Raw genomic sequence first — 8,410 nt, forward strand, 5'->3', positions numbered from 1 at the left:
GGGTGAATGCAGTGAACTGGAATTCACTGTTTGTGTATTGTTCAGATGGCTGGTTCCTCTCTTGGATCCACCCTCACCTACCATAATATAAACCCTAGATTTCCTGCCTTACTTCAGATTCACCTGAGAACTATTGTGTCTACCGGCCATTGATCTCCTGTTAGGGAATGAGCTAGGTCAGGTATCGGACATTAATGTTGGAGAACAAATTGGGTCTAGTGATCATAACTCTGTTAGTTTTCGAGTAGAGCAAGGGAAGAGCAAGGAGGGGCCTAAAGTTGAGGTTCTGGATTGGAGAAGAGCAAATTTCGAAGGAATAAGAAGGGATTTGGGGAGTATTGAGTGGGACAGGATATTTTCAGGTAAGGATGTAAATGAAAAATGGAGGATATTCAAAAAAGAAATTTTGAGGGTACAGAGTAGATATGTCCCAGTGAGGATCAAAGGAAAGGCTGGAAGACATAGGGAGGCTTGGTTTTCGAGGAATATTGAAAATTTGGTTAGGAGAAAAAGGGAGGTGTACAAGAGGTATAAAGAGCAGGGAGCTGAGAGTTTGAAGAAGGACTACAAGGAGTGTAGAAGGAATCTTAAGAAAGAAATTAGAAAGGCCAAAAAAAGGCACGAAGAGGCTTTGGCAGACAGAGTAAAAATAAATCCAAAGGGTTTCTATAGGTACATTAAAAGTAAAAGATTAGTGAGGGATAAAATTGGACCCCTTGTAGATAGCGAGGGTAGGCTGAGTGAGAAGTCAGAGGAAATGGGGGAAATTTTGAATGATTTCTTTGCCTCGGTATTCACTAGGGAAAAAAATATTGAACCAGTTGAAGTAAAGAAAAATAGTGGGGAGGTCATGAAGCATATAAGGATAACCGAGGAGGTAGCGATGGCTGTGTTGAAAAAGATAAAGGTGGATAAATCTCCGGGACCAGACAAAATATTCCCAAGGACACTCAAGGAGGCTTGTGGACTGATAGTGGGGCCATTAACAGAGATATTTAGGATGTCACTGGTCACGGGGGTAGTACCAAAGGATTGGAGGGTGGCGCATGTGGTTCCACTGTTTAAGAAAAGGTCCAAATGTAAACCTGGGAATTATAGGCCCGTGAGTCTGACGTCTGTGGTGGGTAAGTTGATGGAGAGTGTTCTGAGGGATGGTATTTACAAATATTTTGAGGTGCAGGGATTGATAGGGAATAATCAGCATGGTTTTGTCAGGGGTAGATCATGTTTGACAAACCTGATTGAGCTTTTCGAGGGGGTTACAAAAAAGGTTGATGAAGGGAAAGCTGTGGATGTTGTCTATTTAGACTTTAGTAAAGCTTTTGACAAAGTTCCCCACAGGTTAGAAAAAAGGTGGAGGCATTAGGTATAAATAAGGAGGTAGTGAAATGGATTCAGCAATGGTTGGATGGGAGGTGTCAGAGAGTAGTGGTAGAAAATTGTTTGTCCAATTGGAGGCCGGTGACTAGTGGAGTTCCTCAGGGATCGGTCCTGGGTCCACTATTGTTTGTTATATATATTAACGATTTGGAAGTAGGGGTGGAGAATTGGATAAGCAAGTTTACGGATGATACAAAGATTGGTGGTGTTGTGGACAGTGAGGAAGATTACCGTAGATTAAAAGGTGATTTAGGAAGGCTGGAGATGTGGGCTGAGAAATGGCTGATGGAATTTAATACAGATAAGTGTGAGGTGTTACATTTTGGAAAGGCAAATCTAAATAGGTCATATGCATTAAATGGTAGGCTATTGAGATGTGCATAGCAACAAAGGGATTTAGGAGTGATGGTAAATAGTACCCTCAAGGCTGATACTCAGGTAGATGGTGTGGTGAAGAAGGCATTTGGAATGTTGGTCTTCATAAATCGGAGTATTGAATTCAAGAGTAGGGAGGTTATGATGAAATTGTACAAGGCATTGGTGAGGCCAAATTTGGAGTACTGTGTAGTTTTGGTCACCAAATTATAGGAAAGATATAAACAAAATAGAGAGAGTGCAGAGAAGGTTCACGAGAATGTTGACAGGATTTCAAGGTTTGAGTTACAGGGAAAGGTTGTGCAGACTAGGGCTTTTTTTCTCTGGAGCGTAGAAGATTGAGGGGGGACTTGATTGAGGTGTTTAAGATTTTAAAAGGGACAGACAGAGTAAATGTGGATAGGCTTTTTCAATTAAGAGTGGGGGAAATTCAAACTAGAGGGGATGGTTTAAGATTGAAGGGGGAAAATTATAAAGGGAACATGAGGGGAAATTTCTTTACGCAAAGGGTGGTAGGGATGTGGAATGAGCTTCCGGCAGACGTGGTTGAGGCGGGATCATTGGTTACACTTTTTTTTTTTTTTTTTTTTTTTTTTTTTTTATTTTTTTTTTTTTTTTTTTTTTTTTTTTTTCTTTTGGTTACACTTAAGGATAGACTGGATAGTTACATGGAGAGGAGAGGACTGGAGGGGTATGGACCGGGTGCTGGTCTGTGGGACTAGGAAGGTGGGAATTTGTTACGGCATGGACTAGTGGGGCCGAACTGGCCTGTTCTGTGCTGTAAGTGGTTATATGGTTATATGATTGTAAGCTATTAAAAGCGTGTTTGTACTCTTCACTTGTCTCTGAGTGCAATCAGTCACATTACACACTTAATGTAAGCAAAACCAAGGAGATCATTGTGGACCTCAAGAGGAAATGAGGAGAACATAAACCAGTCCTCATTGAAGCATTAGCAGTGGAGAAGGTCGAGAACTTCAAATTCCTGGGAGTCAATATTTCTGAGGATCTGTCCTGGAGCCTCCAGTCTGATGCAATCAGGAAGAAGGCGCATCAGTGGCTATACCTTGTAAGGAGTTTGAGGAGATTCGGTATGTCACAGAAGACTCTTGGAATCTTCTACAGGTATACTGTGGAGAGCATTCTGGCTGGTTGCATCAATGTCTTGTATGGAAGCGCCAATGCTCAGGACAAGAATAAACTCCAGAGGGTTGTTAACACAGCCTACGACATCATGGGAAGCTTCATCAAGAACATCTACAAGAGGCGATGTCTTAAGAAAGCAGCCTCTATCCTCAGGGACCCCCATCAACCAGGCCATGCCCTCTTCACTCTGCTACTATTGGAAACAAGGTACTGGAGCCTGAAAACAAGCACTCAGTGGCACAAGGACAGCTTCTTCCCCTCTGCCATCAGGCCATCAGATTTCTGAATAAATAATGAACCAGAGGCACTACCTTATTTTGTCTTTTCCTTCTTGCACTATTTTTATTTTGTAATGTGGTTTCTTTAAATGTTTGCACTGTGATGCTGCCGCAAAACAACAAATTTGGTGACGTGTCATGACAATAAATTCTGATTCTAATAAGCATTGTTCTTAATTTTTAGAGATCAATAACAGACTTATTCATCTGTCTGTCAAAAGAAGTAGCACATTTGTAGTGATTTCACTTATTACTTTACAAGCAGAAATCAACAATAAGAACTCTCATTGTTCATAGCAATTACATTACATTTCGAAGTATTTAACACATAAGCCTACATGTTATTCTCAACAATGTCTTGTCCATGGAATAAGTTATTTCCTTTCAGGTGTAGTAAACAAATATCTGAAGGGTACTGGATTACACTTGAGAGCTAAAGTTGGATGAATATGGGTAAATCAAAAGGGACAGTTCAGATATTAAAGCTATAGTAATTATCAAAAGCAAATACTGATATTGCTAACTGAAATAAAGGTGGAAATTGTGTAGCCAAAAGGGAAGGAAGAGATTTATGAGGGACAGCATATATTCCTAACAGTTTCAATTCAAATATATGGTTCCATTATTTCACCAATGTTCCTGACTCACACAAAAGGTTGCAACTATAAAATCCTCCTCTTTGTACTTTTATTTCAAGATGATTACTAGGAGAAATAATTTCTCAGGAGCACAGTCACTTTTTCCATATGTTACAGACATAACACATAAACGGACAAATAATGCATATGCAGGACAAGTATTCATATATATATATATATATATATATATATTTATAGTGATTATAGGGAAAGTTGTTTCTGGCACTAAGGTGAGGGAGGAGAAAATAGTTGTGGGAGTCAATTAATTAGCGATAACTGTCCATGGATATTGTTTCATGAATATGAGAGTCTTGGATGGTGAGTGTGAGAAGTTCCTTTGGTTGTTCAGCATTCTCATTGCCTGTGGTTAGAAGTTGTTCCTTAACCTGGTGATGCTGGTTCTGATGCTCCTGTATCTCTTTCCCAATGGAAGCAGCTAAACAATGCTGTGTGCAGGGTACAGACAACAATCCTGGAAGATCACATCAATGGTGGGGAGGAAGACTCCAGTGAACCTCTCTGCCACACATGGTCCTGTGAATGGACCTCAGATTAATTTATCTGCAGCAACCGTACCACACTGTGATGCAACTGGCCAGGTCACTCTCAATAGAGCTCCTATAGAAGTTTGACATAGTGGTGGCCGGTGGCCTTGCCCACTTCAGTCTTCTCAGGAAGTGCAGTCACTGTCGCGCCTTTCTGACAAATGAGGAGTTGTTGTGTCCACAATAGGTCACTAGTTAAGTGAACTCCAAGGAAATTGGTGCTGTCCGCTCTCTCCACTACTGAGTTGTTGATGTGAAGTGGAAGATGGTTGTTGCTGGTCCTTCTGAAGTGCACGATCATCTCCTTTTGTCTTGTCCACTTTGTGCTTTTACTGAGTGTAGAGCACGTAGAAAGAACCAAAGACTTGTTGATCCAAACCAAGGCTTTTATTAACTAAAAGATTGGAGTATATCACATTTAGGTCGACCAGTCCAGAATGACCTGGTCTGGCTAGGAGCAATCCTTTAAGACCTGCCAGTAACTAAAAGACTGGAGCATATCACATGTAGGTCGACCAGTCCAGAATGACCTGGTCTGGCTAGGAGCAATCCTTTAAGACCTGCCAGTAGGTGTGGCTAAGCTCACAGCCAATCACAGTCATCCTACACTACAATCTGTACATATACAGATTGGTGATAGAATCTGTACTATCACACTGAGGGATTTCACAGAGGACAGAATACTCAGTTTGTTACTCTTGCACCACATCCAAAGATTTTCCACCTCTTCGCTGTAGTGCAACTCATCGTTGTTGCTGATAAGGTCAACTACCATTGAGTCATCTGCAAACTTGATGACACTTTTGGAGCTGGATCTGGCGATGCATTCGTAGGTCAGTAACATGAACAGGAGCGGGCTGAGCCTGATGTGCACCAATGCTCAGCGTGAAAGTGCTCGATACTCTGCTACCAACCCAGAGAGACTGTGGTATTTCCAGTTACAGAGAGGGGTGTTGAGTCCCAATAAGGATAGCTTCTCCACCAGGCTCTGGGAAATGATTGTATTAAGTGCCAAGCTGGTCAATGAATGGCAGTCAGGCATATAAGGCACTATTCCCCAAGTGGGTCAGAACACAATGAAGGTTCAAGGCTATAGCATTATCTGTGGAACAATTTCTTCTATAGGCGAATTGAAATAGGTCCAGCTTTTCTCGGAGGGGTGCTTTGATGTGTTCCAACACCAGATGCTAAAAACATTTCATAATGGTAGAGGTCAGTGCCACAGGGCACTAGTTATTGAGGCCTGTTATTGTTGCCCTCTTACGTACCGGGATGGTGGCTGCCCTGAACCATGCAACAACGATGGACTGCAGTAGTGAGTTGTTGAAGATGTCTGTGAAGACTTCCATCAATTGGTCAACGCAGTACTTCAGTACATGACCAGGTATGTTGTCTGGTCTTGCTATCTTGTGTGGATTCACCTCACCTCAGCCGTGGTTATGCAGGTAAAGAAGCCATAACGTTGCTTTTTTGGGAAACTATTAATTTAGTTGGTCTGTGCCCAAGATGCCTGTGCTTGGCAGCAGCCATGAGGGATTGCAGTCTCTGAGGAGCAGCAGACCTGCGCAGTATATCAGGAAGAGCATGCCACCGCCACCCCCCAATTGAGAAGGAAAAGCAGAGGAGACAAACCTACAAGATGGTAACCATAGCAGCAGTCCAGTGAGGGGCCCACACTGGCTCTGGACAACTTGTGGCCAGGGGGCCTGCATGGGCTGCTGGTATTGAAACCGGGACACGAGTGGGTGCTGAGGTCATGAAGGGCTCCAGAAGGGCTGTGGTCATTGAAGGCTTCCTGATCGTGTAGGAGGTTTGGATCTGGAGCTCGATTGCAGATGGATCAAACAGGAGTCTATGTGGCTGCTGAGACTGCAGATTTGTGTAATATCACATGTTCTGTACCATTAGATGACAATAAAGGAATCTTGAACAAATGTGCAAGTCTCTTGTTAGGTTCAGCACCAGCACTTTCTCTGTGAAACTGTGATACTGATACAGAGGGTGATCTTTTCACCAGCCAAATATGAAAATGTGAGGAAACACGAATCTCTCCTATTTGAGTTTAATTGCCATTTTTACTGTATGTAGAAATGTCAATGTCATTTGGTCTGACTCATTAAACAGAATGAGTAGTTGATAACAAGGCAGAACACATCCTCGATTTGCTTTGTATCTATTACAAGTGGGCTGAAAAGTTGAAAAGATTGGGTGTGAGATGGAGCTGGGAACTTCAACCAATGTACAACAGGAATGTTATTTTTACATTAATATGGACACTCAGGCATTAAAGATAGAATAACTCCACCAAAAACATCTCTTTAACTGCCCTTGAATTTCTCTCCCAAACGCTACCTCTCTAGCTTCGGTCAAGTCTGCCCTAATATTCGATGTAAAAAAGAAAGGGGAACAACAATTCATGCAATCTGGACATGTGAGAGAGTAGAAAAATTTTGGGATGATCTCAATCAGATATTAAATAAAATAACAGAAAACAATATACCAAAGAATCCAGAGATCTTTCTCCTAAGTAACATAAAAAATAAAGAATTTGGAATTGACTTGGAGGATGCACAAAAAAGATTTGTTAAGATAGCCCTAGCTGTAGCAAAAAAATGTATTATGTCAACCTGGAAATTGGAAGATAATTTGAAAATACAACAATGGTATATAGAAATGAATAAATGTATTCCATTAGAAAAAATAACATATAGTTTAAGAAATAATATTGAAATATTCGAACAAGTATGGGAGCCTTACATTAAATACAATAGCGAAAACCTACCGGGAACAAACATTACCTAAGTTGATGGAAGGAGAAGAGAAGAAAAAAATGGACTCAGTAGAATTTCTGGTGTATTTTTGTTGAATGACAACATTGTCTAACTGAATTAATGCAACCTAGATTGTATAACTAAAATGGATGAGAGGGGGGAGGGATGGGGGGGTGGCTTGGGAGGAGGGAGGGGGGAGGGAGAAAAAGTCACTGTAAATGTGTGGAAAAGAAAAAGTGTATATCATGGCTATTGTGATTTATGGTGTGAAAAATAAAAAATTAAAAAAAAAAAAAAAAAAGTTATCTGTAATAAACCTAGAAATAAACATAATGATTGAAACCAAAAAAAAAAAGTCTGCCCTAATATATAGCTGGCCATGAATTTTTATGTGATAAAATTCCTACGAAGCACCGGATTAAAACAGAAAGTGTTGTAAATGGTCAGTAGGTCAGGCAGCTATTGTGGAGAGAGAAACAACATTGAAAAAAATTCTGTTTCATCACCTTGGGAGCCTTGGGATATTTTCTACCCACAGGTGCTTTATAAGTCTGGGTTGTTTTTGTTCCATGATCTTGAGCAGCTGCCAGAACAGATTGTGCTCAGTGGGGATTCTCTCACCAGAGTTGAATTCTGAAATTAAGAATGATATAGTCATTGGGATCAACATTTTTAAATAAGCTGACACTATTGACCTTTCATGATTGCAGTAACTAACTTGAAACATTCATATTTCCACAGTAGTTTAAATTCACCCCGAGAATAGAGAGGAGTTCAACGTGAGCTCAGATTTGTTTCCTTGTACTGTAAATATAATTCTGTGAGAAACAGAAGTAGCTTCACAGAATTTGCTCGAGACAAAAATTGAGAACAAAGAACATTTATTATACAACAATGCAAAGTTGGGTGTTTATTCATTACACATAGATCCATACTAGCTTTCTTCATCTCTCATATTTTCATATTAGTTTACTCATCTCTCACACTACCATTAAAATAGTAACTGTTTCTAAACTCCTACAATTAAAATAATCTGTTTATAAACTCCTACAATTCCGCACACTATATAGCGAGAATATTCAAAAACCCCTTATCTTTGAGAAAACTCTAAGAAGTTATTCTTGTTTTAAAGATCACGCTTATCTCGAACCAAATGGATCCACACCATCTTCCAACGTCGGAACGTCAACCCTCGTGACCTCAGATTAGCCGCTGGGTCCTTAAAACAATCTGGCTGTGTTATTTTAATATCGTGTGGATTTGCTATCTTTCCATGG

General features: G+C 40.5%; 1 long non-coding RNA gene across 1 annotated transcript in view; it reads right to left on the bottom strand.

Moving 5' to 3' along the window:
• Window positions 1-3,782: 3,782 nt before the first annotated feature.
• The window catches only part of LOC138739440 (uncharacterized), a 29,251-nt gene continuing 24,623 nt past the window's right edge, over window positions 3,783-8,410 (bottom strand). The window contains exons 3-4 of the long non-coding RNA XR_011342243.1: window positions 7,640-7,766; window positions 3,783-6,549 (exon numbers count right to left, since the gene is read on the bottom strand). This is a non-coding gene — a long non-coding RNA (uncharacterized lncRNA). The remainder of the gene's footprint in view (window positions 6,550-7,639; window positions 7,767-8,410) is intronic.

This window comes from Narcine bancroftii, chromosome 7 (assembly GCF_036971445.1).
Source record: "Narcine bancroftii isolate sNarBan1 chromosome 7, sNarBan1.hap1, whole genome shotgun sequence".
Classification (NCBI taxonomy): Eukaryota; Metazoa; Chordata; class Chondrichthyes; order Torpediniformes; family Narcinidae; genus Narcine; species Narcine bancroftii.